Genomic DNA, 26637 nt, shown 5'->3' with positions numbered 1-26637 from the left:
CCAGTCAAAAGTGTATGACTGGTGCTTGGTTACGACTTTCTGAAAAGTATCCAATCCTTCTGGGGCAGGTGGGAGATCTAAGGCTTGCTGTATGGCTTCTTCTATAATGGGGACTTGCTTCTGGTGTAAATAGACGGACTGCAGAGTTGGCAGGTGGAAGTTGGAGTAGAACTCAACAACCCAAGAAAGATTAACCTGTCGTGGCTGTCTCTGTAAAAATCCCCAATGTCTCTGTGCAATTTGTGGCTCAACAAATTCAGTGATACGAGGTGGAAGGATAAGAAGGTGTTCATTGTTGTAATTTCAAGGATAAGAAGGTGTTCATTATTGTAATTTCGAGCTGCCAGAATAGGAAATATCTACTCACAGTAGCGATTTGGGAATCGTGCAGTGTCCTTGGCTGGGAAGGCTCTCTCTTTTTCATCAACCTTGATAATCCTTTTAATTCTTTTTGTTGAGGGCTTGACTGCAGTTGAAGAAGGCTCTGCCGCTAATGCTCTCTTCGTACCTTTCCTTGCTGTGGGTTTAGGGGTAGCTTTCTCTTTGCCTTTCTTGGTGGCCATTCTGAAAAAAAAGGGAGAGAAAGTAAGTTAGATCCAAAGAATCAAAGCAAGGAAAGAGATGGAGTGAGTAATAAACAGTGCACCGTAAAGATGAATGAAATAAACACATGGTCATGACAACATGTGAAAAGATCATTAAAGGAAATAGGATAGGTGCATAAAAAGGTAAGTAGATGCAAGATGATTATTGGCATGCCGGCAAGGGCATAAGTAGCATAGATCAAGCATCACTTTGTAACAAACTAACATGTTTGTATTGGCAATTAAATTGAATTAATAAAATAGTAAAGAAAATTTGTGAAAAACATGCATTGAGTAGTAGAATAGGATAATGTAGAAAAGTGCATGATGCCATATGGCCTTTTTCACAAACACATAGCATGCATAGTAAATAAGTCATAGAAAGTATTAAAGTAAACATGCAAGCAATCCTTTTATGAAAATAAGATATAATTACCAAACAATTTGCAACAATCCACAAGCAAATAATGAGGAATGATGACTCAAATAAATTTTATAGCACGATGTAAAAAGGAAAGAAGAAGAAAGAAAATACGGATAATGAAAAAAAAAGAAAAGAAAAGAAAATAACATAGAAAATAAGAAGAATGATAGAAAAGGAAGGAAGGAAGAAGAAAATAAAACCTTGTTAATGGAGGTGAGAGAGAGAGAGAGAGTGAAAGGTGAGATAGAAGGAAAAAGGGAGAAGGACGAAATAAGGAGGGAAAAAAATTAGGATTTGGAGGAGAGAAAAATAAGATATTTTGGCAGTTGTGGTTGAGCTGTGCGGCGCAAGTGACGCTGCCGCGTGGGGCACGTGTTCGCGTGATTGCGCTTTAGTTCAGTTGACGCGATCGCGTGACCCATATTGTGCTTCTAGCGCGAGGGCAGCCTCGTGCCTGCACAACTCTCTGTTCAAATTGATATATTTGCCAAAATTAGGGTGACGCGATCACGTGGGGCATGCGATTGCGTGAGTGGGCTTCAGAAGGGATGACGCGGACGCGTCAGCAACGAGGTCGCGTGATAGGGATAGTGTGTCCAGCACCAATCCAGCACCACTCTCGCACAATATTTCGTTGTGCACCCCTTTTACGTCGGAAATCAGAGCACGCGGCCGCGTGGGAGGCCAGGAATCCCATGTGACGCGGACGCGTCAGCGACGCGGTCGCGTGGGACAATTTATGCCATTGGCACGCCTCCAGCCACACACCAACGAAACTCTCTGTTCGTTTTTATTTTCTCGCCTCTTCTTGCGACGCGGACGCGTCGCTAATGCGGTCACGTCGCGCGGTCTTTTTTTTATAAAAATATGCGAATGCAGATGCAGGAAGGTACTGATAAAGAGAAGAGTTATTGACTAGGAAAAACTAAAGATAGGAAGAAAAGAACGATCATACCATGGTGGGTTGTCTCCCACCTAGCACTTTGCTTTAACGTCCGTAAGTTGGACGCTCCACTAGCTCAAACGTCTGCTATGTGGGGATCTTCCAAGAGGAAGATCTCAAGCTCCTTGTTTTTCTGCATCTTCTCTCCATGGTACAGCTTCAGACATTGTCCATTAACTTTGATAAGTTCAAAGCTTGAAGGGTGGCTTAGGTGATAAACTCCGTACGGTTCGGCCTTCTCTACTATGTATGGAGCTTCCCATCTTGATCTCAACTTGCCTGGCATGAGCCTTAATCGAGATTTGTGAAGGAGGACTAAATCCCCAGGTTGGAACTCTTTTCTCTTGATGTGCTGATCATGTACAGCCTTCATCTTCTCCTTGTATATTCTTGAGTTCTCATAAGCTTTTAGGCGAAGGCTCTCCAGTTCTTGTAGTTGCAACTTCCTTTCAGCTCCAGCTTGCTCAATTCCCATGTTGCACTCCTTGACTGCCCAAAAGGCTCTGTGCTCTACTTCAACTGGGAGATGACAAACTTTTCCATAAACTAAGCGAAAAGGACTCATCCCAATGGGTGTTTTATATGCTGTCCTGTATGCCCATAATGCATCTTATAGCCTGGGCTCCAGTCCTTTATATGAGGTTTGACTATCTTCTGCAAGATACACTTTATCTCTCTGTTTGACACCTCGGCTTGCCCATTGGTTTGAGGATGGTATGCTGTTGCAACCTTATGAATTATCCCATGCTTCTTCATTAATCCTGTGAGTCTCTTGTTACAGAAATGGGTGCCTTGATCGCTCACGATTGCTCGTGGTGATCCAAAGCGGCAAATAATATGGTATCTCACAAAGGAAACAATAGTGTTAGCATCATCAGTGTGGGTAGGAATTGCTTTCACCCATTTGGAAACGTAATCCACAGCTAACAATATATAAAAATGACCATTAGAATTTGGAAACGGACCCATGAAGTCAATGCCCCAAACATCAAAAATTTCACAAAAAAGCATAATTTATTGAGGCATCTCATCCCTCCTGGATATATTACCAAATTTTTGGCATGGGGAACAAAATTTACAAAACTCAGTAGCGTCTCTAAAAAGAGTAGGCCACCAGAATCCACAGTCTAAGATCTTTCTAGCTGTTCTTTGAGAGCCAAAATATCCTCCACTCTCAGATGAGTGACAAGCCTCTAAAATGGACTGGAATTCTGATTGAGGCACACAACGTCTAATTACCTGATCAACACGTACCAAGGGGCTACTTCAGATACTGCTTGTAGGTTATCCAATGGAAAATTATCATCTATAGGAGTAGAATCATCCTTAATATGCTCAAGGCGACTCAAGTGGTCTGCCACTAGATTCTGGTTACCACTCCTATCCTTTATTTCTAAATCAAATTCTTGTAAAAGCAGTATCCAATGTATGAGCCTTGGTTTGGACTCCTTTTTAGCTAATAGATACTTTAAAGCTGCATGGTCTGAATACACTATTACTCTAGTACCAAGTAAATAAGCTCAGAATTTATCCAGAGCAAAAACAATAGCAAGAAGCTCTTTCTCAGTAGTAGTATAATTAGACTGGGCAGCGTCTAAAGTCTTAGACGCATAAGCAATAACAAAAGGATCTTTACCTTCACACTGAGCTAGCGCTGCTCCTACTGCATGGTTGGAAGCATCGCACATGATTTCAAATGGCTGGCTCCAGTCTGGTCCTCTCACAATTGGAGCTTGAGTCAGGTTGATTTTCAGCTTATCAAACGCTTGCTTACAATCCTCACTGAACTCGAACTCAATATCCTTCTGCAGTAATGTAGATAAGGGAAGTGCTACCTTACTGAAGTCCTTAATAAATCTCCTGTAAAAACCTGCATGTCCAAGGAACGAATGGACTTCTCTCATAGAGGAGGGGTAAGGTAAACTAGAAATAACATTCACCTTTGCTGGGTCTACAAAAATACCAGTATTAGATACAACATGTCCTAGTACAATCCCTTGTTTAACCATAAAATGACATTTTTCAAAATTTAATACAAGGTTTGTATTGACACATCTATCCAATACTCTAGATAATCCATCTAAGCAAAGGCTAAAAGAATCACCATAAACACTAAAATCATCCATGAAAACCTCCATACAGTCCTCAATAAGATCAGAGAAAAGACTCATCATGCACCTTTGAAAAGTAGTTGGTGCATTGCACAAGCCAAAGGGCATTCTCTTGTAAGCATAAGTCCCAAAAGGACATGTAAAAGTAGTCTTTTCCTGATCCTCAGGAGCTATATGAATCTGGAAATAACCTGTGTAACCATCTAAAAAACAGTAATGTGATTTACCTGACAGGCGATCTAGCATTTGATCAATGAATGGGAGTGGGTAGTGATCCTTACGGGTGGCTTGGTTGAGACGCCTGTAATCAATGCAGACTCTCCAAGCGTTCTGTACTCTGGTTGCTATGAGCTCTCCATGCTCATTCTTCACTGTAGTGACTCCAGACTTCTTGGGCACCACTTGTACTGGGCTAACCCATTTACTGTCTGAAATGGGATAAATGATACCTGCTTCCAATAGTCTGGTCACTTCCTTTTTGACAACTTCCAAAATAGTGGGATTCAGTCTTCTTTGGGGTTGGTGGACAGGTCTTGCTCCTTCCTCTAAAAATATTCTGTGCTCACATACTTGAGGGTTGATGCCTACTTTGTCTGCCAAACTCCACCCAATTACTTTCTTGTGCTTTCTCAGCACATTAAGTAACTGCTCTTCCTGTTCAGGAGTGAGGTCCTGTACAATAATAACTGGAAACTTCTGCTCATCTTCAATATAAGCATATTTGAGATGTGGAGGGAGAGGTTTCAACTCTATCTTCTGGTCATGGGCAGGCTCTGGATTGTTTGGAGCTTGTGAAAATGCCGAAGTATCCTTATTGTCAGTTAATAGAGTCCCCACACTTGGACTTTGTTCTGTGTACTTTTCTTCCAGCTCTTCCAGGTAAATTTCAGCTACAGTTTCATCTATGATATCACACTGGAAGATAGAATGATCTTCTGGAGGGTTGTTCGTGACTCCATTCAAATTGAAGATTACTATTCGGCTATCTATTTCAAAAGAATATGTTCCTGAAAAAGCATCTAATTTGAATCTTGATGTCTTCAGGAATGGTCTGCCAAGTAGGATTGATGATGGCTTATCTGAGTCATTATTGGGCATCTCCAAGATATAGAAATCAGTGGGAAATGTGAGCCCTTTAATGTTCACCAAAACATCTTCAGCAATTCCAGCTACTGTAATAATACTTTTATCTGCCAACACAAAACGAGCTGCCGACCTTTTTAAGGGAGGGAGCCTTAAAACATCATATACAGATAAGGGCATTATACTAACACATGCTCCTAAATCACACATGCAGTCATAAATTACTACACCACCAATAGTACAACTAACTATACAAGGACCTAGGTCACTATATTTTTCAGGTAAATTTCCATTAAAGCAGATATAGAGCTTCCAAAGGGAATAGTTTCTAATTCATTAATTTTGTCTTTATGTATGCACAAATCTTTTAGAAACTTTGCATATTTAGGTACCTGTTGAATGACATCAAAAAGGGGGACAGTTACCTCAACCATTTTGAAGATTTCTACCATTTTGGGGTCAGGTTCCAACTACTTCCTAGGCTTCCTTGCAAGTTGTGGAAATGGCATGGGGGTGATGTTTTCTGTAGTGTCTGTGCCTTTTGGTGCTTCCTCCTGTGGTTGAGCTTCTTCTTTCTCAGTTATGTCCTGTATGTCTTCTTCCTCTTCAACATCTTCTACTTCTACTACCTCTTCAGCTGAGGCATGTTTTGGTGGGCTTGGCTCCTCCTGATTTCTCTCCTGCAGTGTGGTTCCAGACCTTAGGATGATGGCATTAATACCACCCTTTGGGTTGGGTAATGGTTGAGAGGGAAGTCCACCAGAGCTTGAGGACTGGTTGTTGGAGTTGTTCATTGATCCAATCTGTGAGACAAGAGTTTGTAAAATAGAAGTCAAAACATTCATAGTTGCTTTAATACTATTCTCCATAGCCTAATGTCTCTGATAAATGGCTTGTAGTAATTCATCATTAGGAGATGAAGAGATGCCAGTGGTCTGAGAAGTTTGCTGAGAGGCTTGAGGTTGTCTTAAATGAGGTGCTCTGTAGGATTGAGTCTGATTCTATTGCCTAAAATTGTTATTGTTATTCCACCTCTGATTTCCATTGTTATCTCTGCCTCCTCTGTTAGAATTATCTCTCCAACCCAAGTTAGAATTGTCTCTCCAGCCTTGGTTAGAGTTATCCTGCCATCCTTGGTTATAGTTGCCACCTTGATTGTACCCTTGATTGGGGCGGTCATGAAAGTTGTGAGTGGCTGCTACAGTATTGTCTTCGAGTTGGAACTGTGGACACTTATCGATATAGTGACTGTAATCTGCACAGATGCCGCATACTCTTTGTGGAACTAACTGCTGGCTGTGCTGTGGTGTGGAAGGCTGAACTTGCTGAGTTTGTTGTTGATTCAGTTGCATCTGCTTCAGCAAGTTAGTCATTTCACATAGACTCTAGGCTATAGCAGTAGTCTCTGTATTAGTGGATACCTCCGCAACAGCTCTTAACCAATTTTGTCTCTGCCTATGATTTCCAGTAGAGTCAGCTAAGTCTCTGATCAATTGCCATGCTTCGTCCATAGTCTTGTACTTTTTCATAGAACCATTGCAAGCACCTTCCAGTGTGGTCCTATCTTGAGATCTCAAACCCTGTGTAAAGTAACCGAGCAAAACTATCTTGTCAATCATATGATAGGGACATGCATCTCGAAGTGTATTGAAGCGTTCCAAGTATTAATAGAGGGTCTCAGATTCATCCTGAACGATCATAGACATGTCCTTCCTTAGCTTATCAGCAACTTCAGCGGGAAAAAATTTATCCAGAAATTCTCTCCTAAGTGTATCCCAGTTGGAAATAGTTTCTCGGGGCTGAGTGTAGTACTATTCTCTTGCCTTTCCCTCTAGAGAAAACGGGAAGGCTTTTAATAGAATAGAGATTTCATCAGCACCATCACGCTTAACAGTAGAACAAGCGGTCTGGAAATCCCTAAGATGCTTGATAGGCTCTTGAGCAGGTAAGCCATGAAATTTGGGCATCAAGTTGAGTAGTGAAGACTTTATTTCAAAATCTACAGCTACTGCTGGGTGTTGTGCCTGGAATGGTTGGAGCGTAGAATCAGAGGCTCCTTCCTCCTGGATGGTGACTCTTCTGGGCGCTGCCATGTCACCTGCACGTAAATGAACTGGATCAGTAGAAAGGGGGTTTGTTTCTGCCTTAAATGACGGTTCAGGTTCATCCTCAAAGAGGAGTCGCCTACGCCTAGCTCGCTTTATATGTGAAAGAGTTATTTCAATTTCAGGGTCAAATGCTGGCAAGCTTGGATCAGGAAGCGAACGTGTCATTTAACGAAAGAAACGTACAGTTCATAGTGATAGAATGAAAAGAAAAAAAATTACAATAAAAATAAATACCAATCAATAAATTAACACACTGTTGCAACTCCCCGGCAACGGCGCCAAAAATTGATGCGACAGAAATTGGTGAATTAAAAATTATTAAAATATGTACGTTGCAAGTATAGTTCTTAACTCACTAGAAATCCACTTATCAATTTAGAAAGGTGTCACAGAAATTTAAATTTTAAAAGTGTGTTATTTTATTAATTAGATGTTTTCAAAAAGGTTTGAGTTGAGTAAACAGGAAATAATGTAAATAAAAGCCTTGATTGGGAGTTGATTAGTTGGAAGTTCCGCTATTGTTGGATTACTCTTTAGATTAATTGATAATTAAAGGTTATCCTGTTTAGTTATCTCTTACTAGGTAAGGGAAAGTTAAACAAGTTGGGATGCTATGCCCATTCACAAGTTGCAATCCACTTAATTAAAAGGGATTGGTGTTAGTGACTAGAGGGCAAGCCAACAATAACCCAATTACAATTTTTCTTTGAAGCCTTCCAACTCAATTGGTTCCTTTCAATCAACTCCCCATCAAGTTAGGGAACTACTCGCTCATTGTGAATGTAAAATTCATGACATATGAAAAGGAATTAAAGAAAGACATTGTAATTAAAATCAAAATAATCAAATAAAAATAAAAGTAATCCTTTTATTAAATAAATCCTAATAATATTCCAATGGTAAAATTAACAAAGCAAAGGACATGGAAGAGTAAAGCCAAATAAAGAAAACGAACTAGAATGACGAAGTCTTGATGAGGTAATAACTCTTCTCAGTATCCCAATGCAAAAAGTTACAGAAAAATAAAATCCTAAAAACTATCAATCTGTAGAGAGAAAAACCCTAGAGGAGGAGTAAAAAAACACTAGATCTAAAAACTAAAACTGTATAGAATGAATTGTTGTCTCTGGTTTCTGCATGTTCTCTGGCTCTAGTCTACTATTCTGGGCCGAGAACTGGGTCAAAATAGGGCCCAATATTGCCCCAGCGGAATCTGAAGATTCTGCAGATCGCGCACGTCACGTGATCGCATCGTCCATGCGGACGCGTCATTCGCGTTTTTCCATGCCACGCGTTCGCGTCGTCCCCGCCTCTGCGTCACTTGTGCTTTTCCATTCCGCGCGGTCATGTGAGCCATGCGGCCACGTCACTGCGATTTCTCCTCTTTTGCGCGAACGCGTGAGCCATGCGGCCGCGTCACTTCTGGCTGGTTATCTCCTCAATTTCTTGTGTTCCTTCCATTTTTGCTAGCTTCCTTTCTAATTTCCAACTCATCCATGCCCTATAAAGCCTGAAACACTTAACACACAGATCACGGTATCGAATGAGATAAAAGAGAACTAGAATGCATAATAAAAAAAGTCTCTAGGAAGCAGTTTTCAACCATGTAATAATTTCAGGAAGGAGATATAAATGCATGCTAAATTAATGAATAAGTGGGTAAGGATAATGATAAAACCACATAATTAAACACAATATAAACTATAAAATAGTGGTTTATCAATATGCTCCATTGGAGTTAGTAGTTTTGAGTTGAACCCTCAGCTCATTATCATAATGCAGCAAAGTTGCCAGTATTCCGGTCTTCCACAGGAAGAACCTACAAAGTTTCTGGCACAGTTTTTACAAATTGCTGACATAGTACATGATAAGGAAGTAGATAAGGATGTCTACAGATTGTTACTGTTTCCATTTGCTCTAAAAGACCAAGCTAAGAGGTGGTTAAATAACCAACCTAAGGACAGCATAAAGACATGGAAACAGCTGTCAAAAAAATTTCTGAATCACTATTTTCCTCCAAAACGGATGACATAGCTAAGGATGAGCATCCAAGGCTTCAAACAAGGAGATAATGAATCCCTTTATAATTCCTGGGAGAGATACAGAGAAATGCTAAGAAAATGTCCCTCTAAAATGTTTTCAAAGTGGGTGCAGTTAGATATCTTCTATTATGGGCTTACAAAGAGAGCTCAGACTTCTCTAGACCACTAAGCTGGTGGGTCTATACATATGAGAAAGATAATAGAAGAAGCTCAAGAGCTTATTGATACAGTTGCCAGAAATCAGCATATGTACCTAAGCAGTGAACCTTTCATCAATGAAGAGGCTAAAACAGTAACTGCTGAACTCAGTCCTGCAGAACAAGCTACTGAATTCAATCAGCAATTAGATTTTCTAACAAAACAGCTAGCCGAATTCAAGGAAATATTGCAAGAAACAAGAATGGCTAATATGAGTATGGTAGTGTAGTTGAAGCAAACAGAACAACAGTTATCAAAACAAATAACAGAAGAATGCCAAGCAGTTCAATTAAGAAGTGGAAAAACATTAAATACCCCACTTCAAGGCAGCAGAAAGCCAAGAAATGAATAGACTGCTACCCAAAATCTCTCTGAGGACAGTCAGAGCCCAGAGAGGAATAATTTTGGCGCTCAAACGCCAGATAATGGGTGGAAAGCTGGTGTTGAACGCCCAACCCATGCTCAGTCCTGGCATCCAACGCCAGAAACAAGCAAGGAACTGGCGTTGAACGCCCAAAGGAAGCCCAATTCTGGCATTCAGACACCAGAAACAGATAAGGAGTTGGCGTCCAACGCCACTCCATCTTCCACCCCTGGTATTCAAACACCAGTGGGGGATCAGACACATAAAAGTGCTGATAGCAACTCCTCTAATAAGGCTTCTCAACCCACGGCTGTAGGCAATAAACCTGCAGCAACTAATGTTGATGAATACAAAGCCAAAATGCCTTATCCTCAAAAACTCCATCAAGCAGAACAGGATAAGCAATTTGTTCGCTTTGCAGACTATCTCAAGACTCTTGACATAAAGATTCTGTTTGCAGAAGCACTTGAGCAAATACCTTCTTATGCTAAGTTCATGAAAGAGATCTTAAGTCATAAGAAGGATTGGAGGGAAACTGAAAAAGTTTACCTCACTGAAGAATGCAGTGCAGTCATTCTGAAAAGCTTACCTGAGAAGCTTAAAGATCCCGGAAGCTTTATGATACCATGCACATTAGAAAGTACTTGTACCAAGCAAGCTCTATGTGATCTTGGTGGCAAGTATCAACCTAATACATGCATCTACTATCAAAAAGCTTGGATTGATTGATGAAGTCAAACTAACCCGGATATGTCTCCAACTTGCTGGGAGTTCCATTAAACACCCATCAGGCGTGATTAAAGATATGATTGTCAAGGTTGGGCCATTTGCCTTTCCCACTGACTTTGTGGTGCTGGAAATGGAGGAGCATAAGAGTGCAACTCTCATTCTAGGAAGACCTTTCCTAGCAACTGGACGAACCCTCATTAATGTCTACAAAGGGGAAGTAACCCTGATAGTCAATGAGGACGAGTTTAAGTTAAATGTTGTCAAAGCTATGTAGCATCCAGACACCCAAAATGACTGCATGAGCATTGATATTATTGACTCTCTGGTAAAAGAGGTCAATATGACTGAGAGTCTCGAATCAGAGCTAGAGGATATCTTTAAAGATACTCAGCCTGATTTGGAGGAACCAGAGAGAATAATAGAACCTCTGAAAATCCCTCAGGAAGAGGAGAAACCTCCTAAACCCGAGCTCAAACCAATACCACCATCCCTGATATACGCATTTCTGGGAGAAGGTGAAACTTTTCCTGTAATCATAAGCTCTACCTTAGAGCCACAGGAAGAGGAAGCACTAATTCAAGTGCTAAGGACGCACAAAACAGCTCTTGGGTGGTCCATCAGTGATCTTAAGGGCATTAGCCCAGCCAGATGCATGCACAAGATCCTATTGGAGGATGATGCTAAGCCAGTGGTTCAACCACAGAGACGACTGAATCCAGCCATGAAGGATATGGTGCAGAAGGAGGTCACTAAATTACTAGAGGCTGGGATTATTTATCCTATTTCTGATAGCCCCTGGGTAAGCCCTGCCCAAGTCGTCCCTAAGAAGGGTGGCATGACAGTGGTTCATAATGAAAAAAATGAACTGGTTCCTACAAGAACCGTTACAGGGTGGCGTATGTGTATTGATTACAGAAGGCTCAATACAACTACCAGAAAGGATCATTTTCCTTCACCATTCATAGACCAGATGCTAGAAAGACTAGCAGGTCATGAATACTACTACTTCCTGGATGGATATTCAGGTTATAATCAAATTGCAGTAGATCCCCAGGATCAAGAGAAAATAGCATTCACATGCCCATCTGGAGTATTTGTATACAGAAGGATGCCATTTGGTCTGTGCAATGCACCTGCAACCTTTCAAAGATGCATGCTCTCTATTTCCTCTGATATGGTGGAAAAATTTCTGGAAGTCTTCATGGATGACTTTTCAGTATTTGGAGACTCATTCAGCTCCTGGCTTGACCATCTAGCACTTGTTCTAAAGAGATGCCAAGAGACTAATCTGGTTTTAAACTGGGAGAAATGTCACTTTATGGTGACTGAAGAAATTTTCCTTGGGCACAAAATTTTGAACAAGGGAATAGAAGTGGATCAAGCTAAGGTGGAGGTAATTGAAAAATTACCACCACCTGCCAATGTTAAGGCAATCAGAAGCTTTCTAGGGCATGCAGGATTCTATAGGAGGTTTATAAAAGATTTTTCAAAAATCGCCAAACCTCTGAGTAATCTGCTAGCTGCTGACACGCCATTTATCTTTGATAAGGAGTGTCTGCAGGCGTTTGAGGCTCTGAAAGCTAAGCTGGTCACAGCACCAGTCATCTCTGCACCAGACTGGACATTACCATTTGAACTGATGTGTGATGCCAGTGACCATACCATTGGTTCAGTGTTGGAACAAAGGCATGACAAACTTCTGCACGTCATTTACTATGCCAATCGTGTTATAAATGATGCACAAAAGAACTACACAACAACAGAAAAAGAGTTACTTGCAGTGGTTTACGCCATTGACAAGTTCAGATCTTATTTAGTAGGATCAAAAGTGATTGTGTACACTGACCATGCTGCTCTTAAATATCTACTTACAAAGAAGGATTAAAAACCCAAACTCATCAGATGGGTGTTGCTTCTGCAGGAGTTTGATATAGAAATAAGAGACAGAAAAGGGACAGAGAATCAAGTAGCAGATAATCTGTCCCGAATAGAACCAGTAGAAGGGTCATCCCTCCCTCCTACTGAAATCTCTTAAAACTTTTTGGATGAGCGCCTCTTTGCCATCCTGGAAGTGCCATGGTTTGCAGACATTGCAAACTACAAGGCAGTGAGATTCATACCCAAAGAGTACAGTAGGCAGCAAACAAAGAAATTAATCACGAATGCAAAGTACTATCTTTGGGATGAATGATATCTCTTCAAGAGATGTGCAGACGGAGTAATCCGTAGATGTGTGCCTAAAGAAGAAGCATAGAAGATCCTCTGGCACTGCCATGGATCACAGTATGGAGGACATTTTGGAAGTGAGCGAACAGCTACAAGAGTCCTCCCATGTGGCTTCTACTGGCCTACTCTCTATAAAGACTCCCGAGTGTTTGTAGTTAATTGTGACAGTTGCCAAAGATCTGGCAATCTGCCTCACAGTTATGCCATGCCTCAACAAGGGATCTTGGAGATTGAGTTGTTTGATGTATGTGGTATTGACTTCATGGGACCTTTTCCACCATCATACTCAAACACTTATATTTTGGTGGCAGTGGATTATGTATCCAAATGGGTGGAAGCTATTGCAACACCCACTAATGACACTAAGACAGTGCTGAAATTCCTCCAGAAACACATTTTCAGCAGATTTGGTACCCTTAGAGTATTAATCAGTGATGGGGGCACTCATTTCTGTAATAAACAGCTTTACTCTGCTTTGGTTCGATATGGAGTTAGCCACAGAGTAGCCACTGCATATCATCCACAGACAAATGAGTAAGCTGAAGTCTCTAACAGAGAACTTAAAACAATCCTAGAATGGACTATGATTAACCGTAGAAGGGATTGGGCAAGAAGCTTGGATGATGCTCTGTGGGCATACAGAACAGCATTCAAGACACCTATAGGAACTTTTCCATACCAGCTGGTGTATGGAAAAGCCTGTTACTTGCCAGTAGAACTGGAACATAAGGTCTATTGGGCAACTAGATTCTTAAACCTTGATGCCAAGTTAGCTGGAGAAAAACGATTGCTCCAGTTAAATGAGCTAGAGGAATTCAGACTCAATGCTTTCGAAAATGCAAAAATTTACAAAGAGAAAGCAAAAGGATGGCATGATAAGAAACTATCATCCAGAGTCTTTAAGCTAGGGCAGGAAGTTCTACTATTTAATTCTAGGCTCAGATTATTCCCCGGGAAATTAAAATCCCAGAAGAGAGGTCCATGTGATTACAAGTGTGTCACCATATGGATACGTGGAGCTTCAGGATAATGATTCTAACAAAAAGTTCATTGTTAATGGACAGAGAGTTAAACAATATCTTGAAAGCAATTTTGAGCAAGAATGCTCAAAACTGAGACTTGATTAAAGCTCAGTAATAGTCCAGCTAAATACAATAAAGAAGCGCTTGCTGGGATGCAACCCAGCCATTTACAAAGCTTATTTGTTAATTAATTGATTTTTACAGGTTTATGTCAATTATCTTCAAGGTAAAATAGCAATTGCTTGAGTTCATAGAGTTACAGAAGGATTCAGAGGATAAAACAGCAAAAAGAAGCTCACTGGTGCAAAAAAAGCCAGTAAGAGTTGTTTTGGGCACTGAACGCCCAAAAGAAGCACTTACTGGGTGTTCAACGCCAGTAAGAATAGCCATCTGGGCATTAAATTACAGAAAGAAGCACCTTCTGGGCGTCCAACGCCAGATTCATAGCGTCCTAGGCGTTCAAAAAAACGCCCAGTAACAAATGAGTTCCTGGCGTTCAACGCCAGCTAGAAGTAATAGCTGGGCATTGAACGCCCAGGAGAAGCTGCAAATGGGCGTTAAACGCCAAAAACATGCAGTGTTTGGGTGTTTAACGCCAGGACTGTGGGGAGGAGGTAATTTCGTTTTTAATTCACATTTTTCAAAATTTTTATATTCCAATTCATGATTTCTTGCATAAACATGTTACAAACTCTCATCCTTCAATTCCAAAAATTTTAATCCTAATTTCTAAAATCCCTTTTTCAAAAATATCAAATATATCTTAATTCATAAACACAAATCCTTTTTAAATCCCATCCAACTCCTTTTCAAATTTTTTTTAAACTCAATTATCTTTTAAAATCTTTTTCAAAATATAAATTCAGATTTATCTTTTTCAAATATCATTCACAACTTTTTAATTTTAAATTATATCTTTTTCTTATCATATTTATCATTTATAAATCATATCTTCTATCTTATCTTTCTTCAAAATTTTCGAAAACCCACCCCCTCCCTTTAAATCCACATTCGGCCTCCCTCCTCTCATCCACCATTCGATACTAGCTCTCCTTCTACCCCCTTCTTTCCTTTCTTTTGCTTAAGGACAAGCAAACCTCTAAGTTTGGTGTGTTTATCCGTGATCACTAAACCATATTCACTAAGATCATGGCTCCTAAAGGAAAACAACCCACTCCAAGAGGCAAGAAAGAGAGTATTCCAAAACCACTTTGGAATCAAGGGAAGTTCTTAACCAAAGAACATTCAGACCATTACTACAAAATAATGGGTCTAAGGTCAGTGATCCTGGAAGTTAGATTCGATCTGAAAGAAGATGAATATCTGTAGATCCAAGAACAAATTTGAAACAAGAGCTGGGAAGTCCTAGCTAATCCTGAGACAAAGGTGGGAAGAAACATGGTTCAGGAATTCTACGCTAATCTGTGGCAAATAGACAGGCAGAGAATATTTGGAACTGCTTTCTATAACTATCGGACCTTGGTCAGAGGAAATATTGTTCACATCCACCCTAATAAAATCAAGGAGATCTTTAAGCTACCTCAGTTGAAAGATGACCCAGACTCCTTTAATAGGAGAATAATGAGAACAAATAAAGGCCTGGACAAGATTCTAGAGGACATATGCCTCCCTGGAGCCAGGTGGACCACCAGTACCAAGGGCGTCCCAAATCAACTCAAGAGAGAAGATCTCAAACCAGTCGCCAGAGGCTGGCTGGACTTCATTGGGCGTTCTATACTGCCCACTAGCAACCGCTCTGAGGTCACCGTTAAAAGAGCAGTGATGATCCACTACATTATGTTAGGAAGAGAAGTAGAAGTTCATCAATTGATTTTGTGTGAACTTTACATAATTGCAAATAAGAACTCCAAAGATGCCAAATTGGATTATCCTAGCTTAATATCTATGCTATGTAAAGATGCTGGAGTAAAGATGGGAATAACTGAGTATATCTCAGTTGAGCGACCAATCACCAAAACATCAATGGAAAAACAACAAGTGCAGGATGACCCCATCAAGAGGAGAGCACAGGAATTCCTCCCGGAATTTTCTCAATTTGAATACTGGAACATCTTGAAGCATCGGTTACCAAGTTGCAAGAAGCTATGGACTAAATAAAGGAAGAACAGAATAATCAAAATAGCATGCTTTGCAAACTGCTTGGGGAACAAGAAGAGCAAAGGCATGACTTGAAGGAACTGAAGCGTCAGAAATTATCTCTTGAAGGATCAAGCACCCCACAGACTAGAGGAACATCCACTTCCCAAAATAAAAGTTGTTAAGTCCTAATCTTAGCTTTACTCTCTGATAGTTGTCTTATAAATTTACCTTAGAAGTTATATAGGAGTAGTAGTAATTAGTGTATCTATTTTGATTTTATTTCCCATTAAGCTATAATTCATTTTTCTCATCATCATTAAACATAAATAAAATAGTAGATTTTTAGAATAAAGAGGCAATATTTTTTTTTCGAGTTCTTAATAAGAAAACTTCTGATTACTTAGATGTGGTGGCAATACTTTTTGTCTTCTGAATGAATCCTTGAACAGTGCATATTTTTTATATTGAATTTCATGAATGTTAAAATTGTTAGCTCTTGAAAGAATGATGAACAAGAGAAATATTATTAATGATCTGAAAAATCATGAAATTGATTCTTGAAGCAAGAAAAAGCAGTGAAAAAAAAACAAGCTTGCGAAAAAAAAGCAAAAGATGTAGAAAAAGCCAATAGGCCTTTAAACCAAAAGGCAAGGGTGAAAAGGATCCAAGGCTTTGAGCATCAATGGATAGGAGGGCCCAAGGAAATAAATCCAGGCCTAAGCGGCTAAATTAAGCTGTCCCTAACCATGTGCTTGTGGCATGCAAGTCCAAGTGAAAAGCTTGAGACTGATTGGTTAAAGTCGTGATCCAAAGTAAAAGAGTGTGCTTAAGAACTCTGGACACCTCTAATTGGGAACTTTAGCAAAGCTAAGTCACAATCTGAAAAGGTTCACCTAGTTATGTGTCTGTGGCATTTATGTATCCGGTGGTAATACTGGAAAACAAAGTGCTTAGGCCCATGGCCAAGACTCATAAAGTAACTGTGTTCAAGAATCAACATACTTAACTAGGAGAATCAATAATACTATCTAAATTCTGAGTTCCTATGGATGCCAATCATTCTGATTTTCAAAGGATAAAGTGAGATGCCAGAACTGTTTAGAAGCAAAAAGCTACTAGTCCCGAACATTTAATTGGAATCTGAGCTTCACTTGAAACTCTGAGATATTATTACTTCTTAATTTCTATTTTATTTATCTAGTTGCTTGGGGACAAGCAACAGTTTAAGTTTGGTGTTGTGATGAGCGAATATTTTATACGCTTTTTGGGGGTAATTTCATATAGATTTTGGTATGTTTTAGTTAGTTTTTAGTATAATTTTATTAGTTTTTAGGCAAAATTCATATTTCTGGACTTTACTATGATTTTGTGTATTTTTCTATAATTTTAGGTATTTTCTGGCTAAAATTGAGAGAGCTGAGCAAAAATCTGATTTAGGCTGAAAAAGGACTGCTGATGGTGTTGGATTCTGACCTCCCTGCACTCGGAATGGATTTTTTGGAGCTACAAAAGTCCAATTCGCACGCTCTGAATTGGGTTGGAAAGTAGACATCCAGGGCTTTCCAGCAATATAATAGTCCATACTTTGAGCAAATATAGACGACATAAACTGGCATTCAACGCCAGTTCCATGTTGCAGTTTGGCATTCAGCGCCAGAAATAGGTTGCAAGTTGGAGTTCAACGCCAGAAACATGTTACAACTTGGCGTTCAACTCTAGAAACAGCTCAGGCACATGAGAAGCTTAAGTCTCAGCCCCAACATACACCAAGTGGGCCTTAGAAGTGGATTTCTGCACTATCCATCTTAGTTTACTCATTTTCTGTAAACCTAGGTTACTAGTTTAGTATTTAAACAACTTTTAGAGACTTATTTTGTATCTCATGATATTTTTCAATCTGAATTTTATACTCTTTGACGGCATGAGTCTCTAAACTCCATTGTTGGGGGTGAGGAGCTCTACAGCGTCTCGATGAATTAATGCAATTATTTCTATATTTATGCTTTCCATTCAAACATGCTTCTTCATATCTAAGATGTTCATTTGCGCTTCACTATGAAGAAGGTGATGATCCGTGACACTCATCACCTTCCTCAATCCATGAACGTGTGCCTGACAACCACCTCCGTTCTACATTAGATTGAATGAGTATTTCTTAGATTCCTTAATCAGAATCTTCGTGGTATAAGCTAGAATTGATGGCAGCATCCTTGAGAATCTGGAAAGTCTAAACCTTGTCTGTGGTATTCTGAGTAGGATTCTGGGATTGGATGACTGTGACGAGCTTTAAACTCGCGAGTGTTGGGCGTAGTGACAGACACAAAAGGATCAATGGATCCTATTCCGACATGATTGAGAACCAACAGATGATTAGCCGTGCTGTGACAAAGCATTTGGACCATTTTCACTGAGAAGATGGGAGGTAGCCATTGACAACGGTGACGCCCTACATACAGCTTGCCATGGAAGGAGCCTTGCATGTTTGAAAGTGAGGAAGCATTATGTTACAGGAATTCAGAAGACAAAGCATCTCCAAAACTCCAACATATTCTCCATTATTGAGTAACAATTACTTATTCCAAACACTTTCACTTTTTACAATTAAATTCAAAGAACCTTATTGGCATCCTGACTAAGATTAATAAGATAACCATAGCTTGCTTCATACCAACAATCTCTGTGGGATTGACCCTTACTCACGTAAGGTATTACTTGGACGACCCAGTGCACTTGCTGGTTAGTTGTGCGGATTGCAAAAGTGTGATTGCAATTTTGTGCCCAAGAACGCCTCCAGCCACACTCTCACGTGACTATCTGTTCAATTTATTTTCTTCCAAACGCACCTATGACGCGGACGCGTCAGCGACGCTGTCACATCGCGTGCGATTTTTTTTATGCAGTATGCAGAATGCAAAATGCAATGAATGTCATGCAAAAATTCCAGGTTCAAACAAAGAAAACAGAGTAAAATGGAGAAAGAACAATCATACTATGGTGGGTTGTCTCCCACCTAGCACTTTTAGTTAAAGTCCTTAAGTTGGACATTCTGGTTAGCTTTTTGTTATGGTGGCTTGTGCTTGTATTCATCCAAGAATCTCCACCAGTGTTTGGAATTCCCACAGCCTCCGGGATCCCAAATTAGGTGCAGAAAGCCTTCAAGCAAGCCAAAGCAAGTGACAAGGCCCCAAGAGTATTGATTTCTAGATTGAATTCTGGGGTCCCAAACTTTGCTTTTACACCCGTCTTCTTGTTGATCATTAGTGTTCCAACCGGGTGGCAGGCAATCTGAATTCTCACTAAAGCGGCCAAACAACTTCTTAGACCCATTCAGTTGAGCTTTACACCAAACTTTGCATGTCAACTTGGAGCATACAACCATGTTGAACCTTGCTTGACAACTCCAACCACTAACCATCTTCTTCTTGCTCTTAATGCCACAAAGAGCTCTAAGTTGACCATCCGTCTCCAGTAGCCCATATTCAAGTGGAATTAGAAAGATAAGGGATATGAATTTCACCCACTTGAATGTTGTGAAGGATGATGGCAACTTAGGGGGAGGTGTTTCTAATGAACGTGCAAGCTCCACTCCCATGTGCTCTTCTTTGACATCTCCCACCTCTTTGCAAGCTTCTTCAATTTCAACCTCTTCCTCTTGGCAGATTTCTTCTGATTCAATTTCTTCTTCATTGTTCACCAAGGGCATGAGAGGTTGTGCTTCTTCTTCTTTAATCTCCATGTCAAGTTCTATGGGAGAGGATTCAATGGTAGATAAGAATTCAGCAATGATTGAATCCATCTCTTGATTATCCCCTTCAAAGTCTTCAATCATGAGATGCATTAGAGGTTGTACACCATCCTCAACATCAGTTTCAAACGTCTTTGAAGGAGGCTCTATAACTTGACCTTCCCATGGAGGTTCAACATCTCCTAAGTCTTGAACCACTTCTTCTTCTTCAAAAATTCCGGCTTCCTCCACTTGTTCGAGTACAAAGTCACGCTCCTTATTGTCCACTGGAGTTTCTAGTGTCTCCTTCATGCTACGTTCTTCATTAGATTCTGCATATGAAGCCATGGGAGTTCCTTGAATGTCTGAACGTCGGAAAGGCAATCGATTTATCGCTTGATCCAGGTGTTTAAGTATGAAATTGTATTCCTCCTTGATGGCTTCTTTTCTATGATAACTCCCTTCAACTACTCCTTTATCTACAAAGGTCTATACTACCTTCACCTTTAGTGTCTCCTCTAGCTCCTTATGAAGTATGGATTCGTGAAGATGATCCTCTCTCTCTTGTTCTATGTGAATAGTATCATTGGGATCATGTTACTCTTGGGTTAATGGATGTGGGTGCTCTTCCATGGATGGTGGTGATGGGATGGGTGGATCATTATGTGGTTGAGATGGAAGTAGATTGGAGCTTGAGGGTTGAATATTGGGGGTAGAAGGTTGGTCTATGCGGGATATAAGTGCTTGAAGAGTAGAGGTGAGACTAGTGATAGAGGCAAGTGTGCTCTCCATGGAGGTTTGGGATGGATAGGAGGGTTCTTTTTTTGGAAAATAGGTCCATAATATGGAGGTGGTTCTTTTTGATAAGGATATGGAGATGGTGAATATTGAGGTGGTGGTTCTGGGTATGGTTCATATGATGGTTGGTGTGGTGGATAAGGATTAGGGTCATCTGGAGGTAAATGGTGGAAAGGGGCTTGTGAGTGTGGTGGTTCAAAGCTATGTTGAGGAGGTGGTTCATTGGCATATGATGGGGCATGTTGGTAACTACAAGGGGGTCCACCATATCTATCATTTTGGTATGCATTGTAGAATGGTCTTCGTCCATGATATCTTGGAAGGTGTTGTTGCCTAAAGGGTTGATCAGATCCTCTTGGCTCCGTCCATCTTTGATTGCTTTAACCTTAATGCATATTCCTGTTATAGCTTCCTCTTCCTGCAACATAGTTATAACTAGACTCATAGCCAAAGGGGTGAGAGTTCATTGTAGTAAGAGAAAATAAAAACAAAAACTAACAAAAAGAAAATATTTTGAAAAAGATATGATTTTTGAAAAAGGATAAGATAAAATTTTGAAAAAAAATAAGATAAGATTTTGAAAAAGATATGATTTTTTTAAAAAAGATTTGAAATTTGAAATTTGATTTTGAAATAAGATAAGATAAGATAAAAAATTTTAAAATAAAAATTTGAATTTTTTTTTGAAAAATATTTACAATATCCAATAATAAGGCACACGTTTGCAATTCCCCGGCAACGGCGCCATTTTGAAGAGAGAACTTTTGTGTAGTCTAGAATTCAGAATAAATTCTCGTTGCAAGTATAGCTTCTAAACCAACAAGAGTCATTTCTTACAACATTTTGGTTGTCACAAGTAACAAACCCCTTAAAATTGATAGCCGAAGTATTTAAACCTCGGGTCGTCTTCTCAAGGAATTGTAGGGAAGTATGTTCTTATTATCGGTTATGATTCTTGTAAATTGGGGGTTTTGAAAGTAAGGAAGAAGTATGTTAAATGACAAGTAAAATAAATAAATAACTGTAAAATAAACTCTTGGCAAGATATGAGAAATTGGAAGTCCTATCCTAGTTATCCTTATCAATGGTGATGAGAATTGAGTTTTAATCCCACTTAGTTAATCTTTGCTAAAGCAAAGGAAAGTCAAGTGGACTAATTATTTGATCCTCAGGTCCTAGTCAATTCCTATGAAAGGACTAGAGTTATTGGAATTCAATTTAATTAGCAAAAATAGCAATTATCAATCACGATGAGTTTGATAACTCAAGAGTCTCCAATTAATCAATTAAAGCCAAAGAATATAAAAAGCTAAATGAAAAAGATCATAAATCTGAAACACATCAAACTACGTTTAAACATAAATTCAAATCTAACATGGAAAGGTTTATAAGCTAAATTGAAAAAATAAATATCAATTAAAGTAATAAAATAAGAGTGGTAAATAAATTAAAGGAACATTGAACCTGTGATGAAGAAGTTGAAATCCTAATCCTAATCCTAATCCTAAATTCTAAGAGAAAGGAGAGAACCTCTCCCTCTAAAAACTACATCTAATCCTAAAACTATGTATGAATGAATGATTGTTGTATGAAGTCTATGTTGAATGAATGGATTCCCCCACTTTATAGCCTCAAATCTGTGCTTTCTGGGCCGAAAACTGGGTCAGAAACAGCCCAGAAATCGCTGAATTCTAAATCTGATACGTACAGGTCGCGGGAAAGTGACGCAAAAGCGTCGTCCACGCATTTGCGTGGATTGAAATTTTGCAGATGCGACGCGGGCGCGTCATCCACGCGTTCGCATCGCCTAACTTCGGGGCAGCTATGGCAAATTATATATCGTTGCAAGCCCCAGATGTTAGCTTTCCAACTCAACTGGAAACATCTCATTTGGACCTCTGTAGCTCAAGTTATGACTGTTTGAGTGCGAAGAGGTCAGACTGTCTTCAACTTCTTGTATTCCTTCCACTTTTGCATGCTTCCTTTCCATCCTCTGAGCCATTCATGCCCTGTAATCCCTGAAATCACTTAACACAAATATCACGGCATCTAATGGTAATAAGAGAGAATTAATATTAGCAAATATAAGGCCAAAGAAGCATGTTTTCAATCATAGCACAAAATCCGGAAGGAAAACGTAAAACATGCAAATTATATGAATAAGTGGGCAAAGGCTTGATAAAAACCACTCAATTGAGCACAAGATAAATCATAAAATAGTGGTTTATCAAAGAGACATAGAGGAGCTTAGGCGTTCCATTGGTTCTTCAAGAGGAAGACGCCACCCACATTAAGGTAGACTCATTCCTTAATCTCCTTGTCTATTTATTTTCTGTTCTTGAGCTTCATGTTTATCTATGCCTTTGTCTTCATTACATGATCATTAGTGTCAAGTGTTGGTGCACGAAATTGTGATCATCAACAATGGCACCAAAAACTTGGTAGCGCTCTCAAACGTGAATCACACCTAGTCACAACTCCGTACAACTAACCAGCAAGTGCACTGGGTCGTCCAAGTAATACCTTACGTGAGTAAGGGTCGATCCCACGGAGATTATTGGTATGAAGCAAGATATGGTCATCTTGTAAATCTCAGTTAGGCGGATAGTAAATGTTATGGAAATTTCGAATAATAAATAAAACAGAAAATAAAGATAGAGTTACTCATGTAATTCAATGGTGGGAATTTCAGATAAGTGTTTGGAGATGCTTGTCCCTGTTGGATCTCTGCTTTCCTACTGCCTTCCTTCAATCCTTCTTATTCCTTTCCATGGCAAGCTGTATGTAGGGCATCACCGTTGTCAATGGCTACATCCCATCCTCTCAGTGAAAAAAGTGGTTTAGACTTTCCGGATTCTCATGAATGCCGCCATCAATCTAGCTTATACCACGAAGATTCTGATTAAGGAATCCAAGAGACATGCACCCGGTCTAAGGTAGAACGGAAGTGGTTATCAGTCACGCGTTCATAGGTGAGAATGATGATGAGTGTCACAGATCATCACATTCATCATGTTGAAGTGCAATGAATATCTTAGAATAAGAACAAGCGGAATTGAATAGAAAATAGTAGTAATTGCATTGAAACTTGAGGTACAGCAGAGCTTCACACCCTTAATCTATGGTGTGTAGAAACTCCACCGTTGAAAATACATAAGTGATGAAGGTCCAGACATGGCCGAATGGCCAGCCCCCAAAACGAGATCAATAGTCTCCTAAGATGAATAATAAAATAAAACTGAGACCAAAGATATCTAATACAATAGTAAAATATCCTATTTATACTAGACTAGCTACTAGGGTTTACAGGGATAAGTAATTGATGCAAAAATCCACTTCCGGGGCCCACTTGGTGTGTGCTTGGGTTGATCTTGAGCTTTACACGAGCTGAGTATTCTTTTGGAGTTGAACGCCAAGTTGTAACGTGTTTTTGGCGTTCAACTCTGGTTCGTGACGTGTTTCTGGCGTTTGACTCCAGAATGCAGCATGGAACTGGCGTTGAGCGCCAGTTTATGTCATTTAATCTCGAATAAAGTATGAACTATTATATATTGCTGGAAAGCTCTGGATGTCTACTTTCCAAAGACATTGAGAGCGCGCCATTTGGAGTTTTGTAGCTCCAGAAAATCCACTTCGAGTGTAGGGAGGTCAGAATCCAACAGCATCAGCAGTCCTTTGTCAGCCTTTTATCAGAGTTTTGCTCAGGTCCTTCAATTTCAGCCAGAAATTACTTGAAATCACAGAAAAACACACAAACTCATAGTAAAGTCCAGAAATGTGAATTTAGCATAAAAAATAATGAAAACATCCCTAAAAGTAGCTAGATCCTACTAAAAACTATCTAAAAACAATGCCAAAAAGCGTATAAATTATCTGATCATCACAACACCAGACTTAAATTGTTGCTTGTCCCCAAGCAACTGAAAATCAATGAGGATAAAAAGAAGAGAATATACTATAAATCCCAAAATATCAATGAATATTAATTCTAATTAGATGAGCGGGACTTGTAGCTTTTTGCCTCTGAACAGTTTTAGCATCTCACTTTGTCCTTTGAAGTTTAGAATGATTGGCATCTGTAGGAAGTTAGAATTTCAGATAGTGTTATTGATTCTCCTAGTTAAGTTTGTTGATTCTTGAACACAGCTACTTTTATGAGTCTTGGCTGTGGCCCTAAGCACTTTGCAGTATTACCACCGGATACATAAATGCCACAGACACATGATTGGGTGAACCTTTTTCAGATTATGACTCAGCTTTGCTAGAGTCCCCAGTTAGAGGTGTCCAGAAATCTTAAGCACACTCTTTTGCTTTGGATCACGACTTTAACCACTCAGTCTCAAGCTTTTCACTTGGACCTGCATGCCACAAGCACATGGTTAGGGACAGCTTGATTTAGCTGCTTAGGCCTGGATTTTATTTTCTTGGGCCCTCCTATCCATTGATGCTTAAAGCCTTGGATCCTTTTTACCCTTTCCTTTTGGTTTTAAGGGCTATTGGCTTTTTCTGCTTACTTTTTCTTTTTCTTTCAATTTTTTTCGCAAGCTTTTGCTTTTTCACTGCTTTTTCTTGCTTCAAGAATCAAATTTCATGATTTTTCAGATTGTCAATAACATTTCTCTTTGTTCATCATTCTTTCAAGAGCTAATAATTTTAACATTCATAAACAACAAGATCAAATATATGCACTATTTAATCATTCATTCAGAAAACATAAAGTATTGTCACCACATCAATATAATTAAACTAAATTCAAGGATAAATTTGAAAATCATGTACTTCTTGTTCTTTTGAATTAGAAACATTTTTTATTTAAGAGAGTGAAGGATTCATGGATTTATTCATAGCCTTAAGACATAGTTACTAAATACTAATGATCATGTAATGAAGACACAGACATAGATAAACATTTAACATAAAGAAACCGAAAAGCAGAAAAAATTAAGAACAAGGAATGAGTCCACCTTAGTGATGGTGGCATTTTCTTCTTGAAGAACCAATGATGTCCTTGAGTTCTTCTATGTCTCTTCCTTGTCTTTGTTGCTCCTCCCTTATTGCTCTTTGATCTTCTCTAATTTCATGGAGAATGATGGAGTGCTCTTGACGTTCCACCCTTAATTGATCCATATTGTAACTCAAATCTTCTAGAGAAATGTTGAGTTGTTCCCAATAGTTGTTGGGGGGAAAGTGCAACCCTTGAGGCATCTCCGGGATTTCTTAGTGATGAGCTTCCTCATGCGTCTCTTGGGTTCCATGAGTGGGCTCTCTTGTTTGCTCCATCTTTTTCTTAGTGATGGGCTTGTCCTCCTTGATGGGGATGTCTCCTTCTATGATGACTCCAGCTAAGTAACATAGATGGCAAATAAGATGAGGAAAAGCTAGCCTTGCCAAAGTAGAGCACTTATCGAATATTTTGTAGAATTCAAGGGAGATAACTTCATGAATTTCTACTTCCTCTCCAATCATGATGCTATGGATCATGATGGCCCAATCCACAGTAACTTCAGATTGGTTGCTAGTGGGAATGATGGAGCGTTGGATGAACTCCAACCATCCTCTAGCCACAGGCTTGAGGTCCAGTCTTCTTAATTGAACCGGCTTACCTTTAGAGTCTCTTTTCTATTGAGCTCCTTCAACACATATGTCCCTAAGAACTTGGTCCAACCTTTGATCAAAGTTGGCCCTTCTTGTGTAGGGGTGTGCATCTCCTTGCATCATGGGCAAGTTGAATGCCAACCTCACATTTTCCGGACTAAAATCTAAGTATTTCTCCCGAACCATTGTAAGATAGTTCTTTGGATTCAGGTTCATACTTTGATCATGGTTCCTAGTGATCCATGCATTGGCATAGAACTCTTGAACCATCAAGGTTCTGACTTGTTGAATGGGTTGGTCAGAACTTCCCAATTTTTTCTTTGAATCTCATGTCGGATCTCCGAAAACTCATTTTTCTTGAGCTTGAAAGGGACCTTAGGGATCACCTTCTTCTTGGCTACAACATCATAGAAGTGGTCTTGATGGGCTTTGGAGATGAATCTTTCCATCTCCCATGACTCGAAGGTGGAAGCTTTTGTCTTCCCTTTCCCTTTTCTCGAGGTTTCTCTAGCCTTAGGTGCCATCAATGGTAATGGAAAAACAAAAAGCTTATGCTTTTACCACACCAAACTTAAAATATTGCTCG

Source organism: Arachis duranensis, chromosome 1, assembly GCF_000817695.3.
Source record: "Arachis duranensis cultivar V14167 chromosome 1, aradu.V14167.gnm2.J7QH, whole genome shotgun sequence".
NCBI lineage: Eukaryota > Viridiplantae > Streptophyta > Magnoliopsida > Fabales > Fabaceae > Arachis > Arachis duranensis.
This window is presented reverse-complemented; position numbering follows the sequence as displayed.